General features: G+C 41.8%; 1 non-coding gene across 1 annotated transcript; it reads left to right on the top strand.

Moving 5' to 3' along the window:
• The first annotated feature begins 3,940 nt into the window (after positions 1–3,940).
• Positions 3,941–4,047, top strand: LOC111771877 (U6 spliceosomal RNA). The gene has a single exon (XR_002805774.1). It is a non-coding gene; the product is annotated as a U6 spliceosomal RNA (small nuclear RNA).
• Positions 4,048–9,524: the final 5,477 nt, after the last annotated feature.

Raw genomic sequence — 9,524 nt, 5'->3', positions numbered from 1 at the left:
AGACAGTGCAGGATGGATGATCATAAGTCACGGGGTCAAGACCCAGCTTTGCCATTTCTGAACTGTGGGACTTGTGGCCTGTTGCCTAACTTTTCTGAATGTCATCTCTAAAATGGGGATTATAGCATTCACACCTCATAGGTTGGTTGTGGCCCCAAGGAAGATGATGTGCGGGGCAGAACCGTGTGAATAAAGTGTGCCACATTCACGAACCTTTGATGAGTTAAATCTGTTGGTGGAAATCCAGAAAATGTCACTCAGTTTTTGGCTCTTGATAATTTGTCACCTGTAAGCTAGAGAAGATAAATGAAATTTAAAGCCAGACTTGTTCTGGTTGCCTTGAGAATGTGATGGTCTGAGAGCAGGAAAGGGTGCTGTCTCAGGGACCGGCAGCCCTGAGCTCTGTGAGGTCTGAGGGGACAGCTCATGCTGCAGACACCTCTGGTCTCGTGTGGCAGAACTCCCATCCAGCCAGCATGAGCACGTCTAACGATGGGGACGAGTGGCCAAGGTTCTGGGCTTTTCTGATGAGGTGAATATGGGTCCTTGTTTCTTGCCTTTAAGAAAGGGGTTAACTAAAGTGAATGCATTTGCCAAAAATGGGCTAGGCCTCGAGTTTTGGAATGAGTGATAGGTGGGCTGTGAGTTAAGAGAGGAGAAAACGTGGTGTCTGAGGATGCTGAAGTGGTGAGAGGAGCTTACGGGGCTGAGTCTCCGGAGCCACAGTTGGTTCTGTTCCCGTAGAACTTAGCGGTAAGTGTGGCTTGGCATGTGCCAGCTATCAAAAAGACAACATAGTGGGGCTGGCCTGGTGGCACGGTGGTTAGGTTTGCACGTTCCGCTTCTCAGCGGCCTGGGGTTTGCTGGTTTGGATCCTGGGTGTGGACATGGCACCGCTTGGCATGCCATGCTGTGGCAGGCGTCCCACATAGAAAGTAGAGGAAGATGGGCATGGATGTTAGCTCAGGGCCAGGCTTCCTCAGCAAAAAGAGGAGGACTGGCAGTAGTTAGCTCTGGGCTAATCTTCCTCAGAAAAAAAAAAAAAAGACAACATGATGACTTTCACACTTATTTTTCTTCTACTATTCTCTTCTTCCTTCTTCAGTTTGCTTCTGAAGCCCAGCTCTGTCTTCCTTTTGCTGAGTGCAAGAATGGTTTGAGTCCCTCAGCATCTTCACTTTCTAGTTAGAATAGACCTGGCCTTAGGTGGCTCCATGTGCATTCAACACCTGCAGTGGTGTTGGAACATTAGACAGTCAGAGCTGGAAGGAGCTCAGACCCTGAGCGTACTTTTGCCAGATGAAAATCCAAGGACCAGAGAGAGAAAGAGACTCCCTCAGGATCTCACAGCCACTGAATGGCATACAAAGAATCAGAACCAGGTAGCAGTGCTCTTTTCACCTTTTGTGGTGGACTCCTCACCCTGCAGGAGTGTCCAACATGGCTCCTCACCCACGGCTGGCTCTTCATGTCTTTGCTGGTAGCCAGGTCTTTGGTGTCTCCTTGAGCGGCATGAGGTCAGTTAGAGTCAGACTGTATCCTGAGTGGCCCTCTGAGGTCTTACCAAGAAGGAAAGAAGTTTCTTATCTACCACTTCCTCCATCCCTTTGGCCAATCTCACAGCCTGGTTAGGAATGGGGAGCCATTTACATGACTTGGGAATATCAAACCACTCACTTTGGCCAGTCCTTTCCTCCTACCAGAGATAGCAGCAGTTGGTAATGCCTATGACAAATAAAAATGGCAAGCAATAGCATATGTTGGAGGATATGAGGAAGCCATTTGGTATAAACCTAATTCGGCCTAACCTTGTCTTTCCAAAAGGGCCTGACTGTTGCTGTTGAGCATGCATTGTATATCTGCTTTAGATATTCCCTATGGCAAGAACAAAAGTCCTTGAGATAAAGGTGCAACTTCCCTCCCCCTCCCAATGTTGGCATTCCCTTAAGGATTAAGCATCTTTCCTTAGGCTAGGAACTGATTGCTGTGCTCACCCGTGACCAGCCAGCTCGAGACAATAGGCTTGCCTCCTGCTACGCTCTCTGAGATAGCAGACCCACTACCTACTGTGTCCATCAAGCACTGTACTGACAGGGCAATCTTGTGACTATGGTGGGAGGGACATTTCAATCATATGTGAAACGTCCTGTATGGAGGTATATAACCTCTCTGTATACCTCACTTCTTTGGTGCCCTTTCTTCCTTTGGGAAGAAAGGCCCCAGGCCATGGTCCTCAAATTTCAACTCAGAATAAACTCACCCAAATTTTCATTTATAGATTGGTTATGGATTATTTTCATCGACACCTACCTGGAAGACTACTGAGAGTGATTCAGAGGCTGAAGTAGATCTGTGATCCATTACTGCTGTCTGCCATGAGCATGGGTGTGAGGAGTGGTGGTATATGTGGTGTGTATTTACATTCCTGCCTTCCTCATGTCTGATATCAGCATTGTCTCCAGGGCTCGCCCAAGGGCCTGGGAGATGCAAAAATGGCTGTATGAAGTCTTGCAGTGGTTGTTACAGGAAGCACGGATCATGTGAGGAATTTCTTTCTCAACCTGAGGGTGATGCAACCCTCCTGCCTTTCTCCTGCCCTCAGAAGAGCAGGTGACCCAGTTCCTGGCCACGGAGATCCTGACTAATTGTGCCCCCCCTCCAAGCAGAACCTCACTGAACCTTAGAAGCAGAAAATTCAGAAACAAAAGCAAGAAATAAAAGTGCTGTCAGAAAGAATGTACATAGAAGCCTGAAGTTGTGCCTTCATAACTGAATAAATAAGTCCTTGAGCAATAATTTGTTTGCAAGCTGTTAATTAGCAGCATAATTAATTTCTGCAGATTATAAATAACAGAGCATAAAGTGGCATTCCCAGGAGAGCCAATGAAAAATTACCTAAGCCATTTTAAGAACCAAAAATAGTTCACAATGTAACAGATTTAAATGGGCTCCATGGACTGGATGATGCCACTTTCCCTTTCCTATGGGCTAAAAGAAAGAACAAAAAAATCTCCAGAAAATTCAACAGAAATCAGAAAGTCAGAAATTTATTGGCAAAAAGCAGAGTTTCATTAATCACCCTGTTCTCTCTTATGCCTGGCATGTCAAGAAGGAAAAAAAAAAAATCTCTGTTTATCTCTGCTTCAAACAAACAGCCACATAAGTAGATTATTCCCAACAGAAAGATTTTCCATATACTCTAATCTCAGAGCAATCATTCACTACTCTAAATGAGCAGTTACTTAAAATGTTAAGAAGGGATGCTAATTAGCTCAAGGAAAACCTTGCCAAGTTTTTAATTTTCAGAAAATAAAATGAAGATAAGGAAGACCTCTCCACCTTTTGCAGCCTGAAGCCATTGATTCATATCTCATCTCTTGCCTTGGTGCCTCCCGGGTCTTAGGATCAGGACTGTGGGATGCTGGCTGGGTGGTATGAATTGATCTCTAGGTTTAGAAGCTAAGGGTAAAAGTACTCTTGAAGTTTAAGGAGAAGGATCCTTAACTTTATTTATAACCTGGAGTCTTTTACAGAAGGATTTAAGTGACCTACCAAAAGATTTTTAAAAAAAGTGATAAAATGAGTCTGCAGAAAACCAAGGTGGATGGATAGTGGAAAGAAATTGACCTAAGAAGAATGAAGTAGATATTCCGATTATCACAGTTAGCAGATGCTGCAATTTGGCATCACTTGGCTCTGAGCTTCCCAGTAGCCAAGGTGAAGAGGACCACATGTTGCTAAAGAGTTTGTGTTACCTGAAAGGAGAACAGGTAAGAAGCAAGGGAGCATGGCTTGTAAGCTGTGTAATTGGTGGTTAAGGCCTGGGTTTCAAACCAGACAAACATAGGTTCAAATTGACCTCTTCATATACAAACTTTGTGATCTGGGCAAGCTACTTAACCTCACTGTGTCCCAGGATTCTTCTTTATTAAAAAAAAAAGTGCTCACTTCAGTAGCACATATACTAAAATTGGAATCATACAGAGAAGATTAGCATGGCCCCTGTGCAAAGGTGATAAGCAAATTCGTGAAGCATTCCATATTTTTAGAATAACCAAGACAAAAAATAACAAATGTGGGAGAGGATATGGAGAAGAGGGAACCCTCATCCACTGCTGGCGGGAATGCAAACGGGTGCAGCCACTATGGAAAACAGTATGGAGAGTTTTCAAAAACTTAAAAATAGAAATACCACTTGACCCAGCCATCCCACTACTGGATATTTATCCAACGAACATGAAATCAACAATACAAAGAGACTTATGCATGCCTGTGTTCATTGTAGCATTATTCACAATAGCCAAGACATCAAAGCAACTCAAGTGCCCATCAACTGATGACTGGATAAAGAAGATGTGATATATATATCACATCTCATACATATATACACATACATATATATGCATACAATGGAATAGTACTCAGCCATAAAAAAGACAAAGTCGTCCCATGGGCAACAACATGGATAAACCTTGAGGGTGTAAGGGTATAAGAGAGATAAGCCAGACAGGGAAAGACAAACACAGCATGACTTCACTCATATGTGGAAGATAAACAAACACGCAGACAAAGAGAACAGATTAGTGGTTCCCAGAGGGGAAGGGTGTTGGGGGTGGGCACAGGGATGGAGGGGCACATATATACAGTGACTGACAAATAATAACGTACAACTGAAATTTCGCAATGTTGTAAACTATTATGACCTCAAGAAAATGTTTTCAAACACTCTTTTTATTTTGAAGTAATTTTGGACCCGCAAGAAGTTGTAAGAATAGTACAGAGCGTTCTCTTCACCCTTCTACCAGCTTCCCCCGGTGATAACATCTTGGATTTTAAAAAACATTATCAATACCAGGAAATGGACATTGAAACCATACTATCAATAAAAGTACAGGCCATATTCAGATTTCACCTGTCCCAGGTTTGGCTTTTTTTGAAAAAATAAGTAAAATAACAATAATAATCATCATAATGCCTAACCACAAGGTGTTTGTAAAGACTCCATGGCATAACACATTTGACTCATTTAACATATAGTTGGCCACATAATATACTCAATACCCTCAATAATACTCAATAAATGGTAGCTGCTACCTTCCTTTTCATTAATATGTGAGTTAATGAGAAGAAGGTCTCGAGCCATAGCAGCTACATGATGTTTCTTAGAGACTAAATGTGTCTAACCTTTTGTTATCAGCCCAGATGTCCAGTGGGAAGACAGATATGTGGCCAGGTGTGACAGGGGTTAGACTAGAAACAGGCTTCCTTGAAGAATGAAGAAATGCAGACTGGCACGTTTAATCAGGGTCTTGATAAGAAAACAGGAAGAATCGAAGCATCTTCGTTTCTATTTCAGATAGTGGCTTATTTTCTGCTTCCCCAGCCATCCAGAAAGTAAGAGCTCCTGTCTTATCCCTCTGATATAAAAAGAACAAAATGCCTAATTATAGATGGTGCTTTTCTCAGATCCGAGCCAACGCTGCAGAGGAGCAGGGCATGAGTCGGCAGTTTTATGGTTGCCTCTCGTGTGTGTTCGAACATTTCTGCAGACGTTGGTACTATTCTATTCAGTTCCATTTGCCATAGCTAAGCTTTTATTATATTTGCGCATTTCATGGTGCTTGCTAGGCACTACAGGATACGCAAGATGAAAAACAGATGATTTTACCCCCAAAGAGCTTATCATCTAGTGAGGATATGACAAGGACACACACTCTAATATTATTTCCCGTTGAATGTATGTATTACCAGCTATTTTATTCAGCTGTTGAGTAATACCGTCTCAGGCATAGTAAAGTGACAATAAAAGGACTATCTGCTCTAGGAGGTATTGCCCCCCAAATTTCTAATATTATTGGAGAAGAGGGAAAAATTGTTTATTCATCTAGTAAATATCAAGCACTAGTACTATGTGCTCGGTCATTTTCTACATGTTGCGGGCTCAGCAATGAACAACATAGACCATATTCCAGTTCTAATGGAGTTTATCTTCCAGTAGAGAAAGAATATGGAAGATTGTGAAAACAAATGAAGAAAACAGGTTGAAGAGTAACTGGTAGGGGGTAGGATGTGACTGGGAGACAACAGGAAAGGAAGACTGCCCTGCAGAGGCCCCACTGGATGTGACAACTGCAGAATGGAGAGGATCCAATCATGTGAAGCTGAGGGGGCGGTGGGAGAACATGGCGCACAGATGGACCAGCACATGCACTCCTACAGGACATGAGATGGAGTGATGATAACTCTCTGTACAATGAAGGTGCCTAACACTTACAAGTGGACTCAAAGTGCCAAAGTCATGGTTTGGAAGGTCAGAGACAAAGGAACGTTCTTAGGTGGTGAGAGTGAGCTTCCCAGAAGAAGGAGACATTTAACTTGACTCTGAACACAAAATCTTCTGGAGAGATGGAGAGGGGATAGCCTTTTTCTGAGAAATGGATGGAACAAACGCCCTTCTGTGAATGGTCTCGTTTGGGAGAGTGTGAAAATGAGAAGAGTGCTGAGAACAATTATGGGGGCTGAAAAGATAAATACATGTCTATTATTATTACCATCATTGTTATTATTACTTAAATAGGAACTATTACTACTCATTGCTTATTATTCTTAACATTAAAATATTTAATAACATTAAACATTTATTAAAAGTTTACCATGTGTCAAGGACTGTGATAAGTATTTTACCTTCACTATCTTATTATTATCCACATTTTTTCTTAGAGTTGAAGTCAAGTAACTCCCAAGGTCACTTGCCTAAGTGACAGAGCCAGGAGATGAGCTGCCTGACTTCAAAGTTCATGCTGCAATATATGAAAATATATTTTTTGAATATGTGCTGTAGAATTTGTTTCCAAAATCTTTCTCTCTGAGATCTCAGAGGATTTGGCAAAGGCACACTAAATTCTATGGAATAATGAAAGAATACAGCGTCTAATAGGTAGATAACTTTAATATCATCGTCAGTGGCAATGACATCATTCTGTATCTTTGCCATAATCTTGCCCAGTGTCAGCAGCGGTGATGGTGGTAATGGGTGAGTCTGGGAGGGTTAAATGGTGTCAGGTAGAGGAGTAGGTTGTACCGAGCTGCTCATTTTCTTACTTGGCTCCTTTTGTGATAAGCAGTAGGATTTGACTTTGGCGAGAAAGCACAATACTTCCCACTGATAGAGCATGTGGCCCTGGAATAAGTTTTTTCTGTGCCAAGCAAACTGGTTCTTGTACATATTAAGTGCATGGTTGAGACTGTTACCTGATAAAGCGTGGCAGCTGCCTTTAAGAGTGCTATGCTTCCTGGGCATAGGTCCAAAGTCATGATGCTAAAGTGAAAGTGTCTGATTGGAGCATAGGAGTAATGATAGTAAGGTTGTGGCTTTCATCACACTGCACCCATGACCTAGTTAACATCACTCAGCCCATGGCCACAGTTGGAGCCATGATCTTGGTACTTTGTCTTGAATACGTGTACTGTTGTCCATAAAGGACACTGATCCAGAGAGTAACTGATAGAGCACACTCACAAGAACTAGATTCTGTCCCAAGATAACATGCGCAAAGCAGCAAGCAAATTGGCTTCACTGACATGGCACAAACACACTCAATAAATTGAGTCTCTTTTCCTTTTCAAATCCTCTCTCTGCCCCATCCTCCCTGGTGCTTCTTTTGTGCTATTGGACAACCCATTTCCCCCTCTGAAGCTCACCTTTATCTTCTCTAGACAAAGGTTGGTCTGGGATGGCAAATTGTGTTAATCTGACATGCCAACTTGGATCTGTTTTCAAGGAGCACTGAATGAAGGAGAATTTTGTAGCTATGTCCAGGCTCGAAAGGAAAGAGTTCTGTGATTGATTGGTAATGTCTGCCCTGGACACGAGAAGAAAAGCTTGTGCATGCACATGCTATGTATTGACTTGGTTGGTTTTAAGTTTCTGCTGTATTTAATGTTCTTTGATTATGTCTCAACAACTCGTCATACATGCAGGAAACTGATCTAAACTGCCCTATTGGGGATGGATCAGCAGGGTCGTTTTTATATTTGAGAGTAGCATGTTGTTATGGCAACTCGAACAATGTAAGAACAATGCAAGTCTTGGCAGCTGTAGGAGGGAGTGGGCCAGGCTATCGCAATCATTGCAAACACTTTTCTCCTGTGACTCTTGTCTTCTTGCCAGCTGTGTGGACCACAAAGGCACTCTCCCTTTTAGGTCTGCTGTGGAAGAACAAATGATTGAAGATCTGGACCTCTGCATGGTGTGGGTGATGAGACGCCCCCAACGTGGTTAAAAGTAGTGAACAGCATGGGAGGCACAGAACGGGCGGGGGAAGGGTGACCTTTATCAGGCTCTGATTCACTCCTGCTCCTGACTCTAACTAAGCCTGGGCAGCACGGCCCTGTCTTGACTCATTATTATTTAAAGTTGCAGCTTCTTCTCTTCTCTTTATCATTTTCTGTTCACATTTTCCATTACATTCTCTAGTTTGGAATGGACAAAATTTTCCCTACTCTGCTAGGCTTTTTTAGGGTTCCATATTCTTATCAGGTATCCTGTAGGGGGAATTACAGACTTCTGAGCACGTCAACTAGCTTTTTCCTTCTTCTCCATGCCATGTGTCATTGTCTGAGGGTAAAAGTTTACAATCATAAAGACCTTCGTAGTATATTAGAGATAGTAACCATTTATTTGTCATATATATATTTGTCACATATATATGTTATATATACACGTTGCAGATTTTCCTAAAACAGTATTTATCTTGTGATTTTGTAGATTGAGTCCAAATTAATAGTAAAAAAGACAATTCAGAGTTATTTGCTGAGGGAATCCAAATGGGAAATAAGCATATGAAAAGATGCTTAACCTTGCTACTAATCAGCAACATTTCTAAGTAAAGACATAGTGCAAACATTTTAAGTACATTATCACTCAGTGCTGGTGATGCGCCAAGGAAAAGGAAGTACTCAAACATTGCTGAGGGAGATGGAAATTGTTGCAACCGGTTGGAAAGCAATCTGGCAGTATCCCTTTAAAGTGAAACACATAGATATTTTGACCCTGAAATCTCACTCAGGGGAATCTGGCTGCTGAAAAAAAAAAAAAGACACCTGTATATAATGTTGTCTTTATTCTAGCATGGTTTGTAGTGGAGGGAAAAAGAAAATAAAAATAAAATAAAATGAACCGAATACCAAGTAATGGAGGAATGGCTGAATGAAATGTCACACAGCCACAGTATGCAATACATTTCAACCAGTACAAATAATGAGTTAAATTTGTGTCAATTAACTTCGAGGGATTCCTATAATGTATTGTTAAATGAGAGAAGCTGGATTCAGAGGTAGGTATAGAGTATGGTACCATTTTTATAGTAGTAATAAATAACAATAACAATATAATTCTAAACACATGTATTGATGCATATACATATTTGTTTGATCATGAAGGAATGTATGGGAATAAAAACCTGAGGCTTTTAACATTAGTGGCTGGGAGGTGAGTGGAAGAATAAGAAGTGGGGAGAGAAGGT

This window comes from Equus caballus, chromosome 3 (genome assembly GCF_041296265.1).
Source record: "Equus caballus isolate H_3958 breed thoroughbred chromosome 3, TB-T2T, whole genome shotgun sequence".
Lineage (NCBI taxonomy): Eukaryota > Metazoa > Chordata > Mammalia > Perissodactyla > Equidae > Equus > Equus caballus.
Note: the sequence above shows the minus strand (reverse complement) of the source record. Positions and strands in the feature narration are given on the sequence as shown.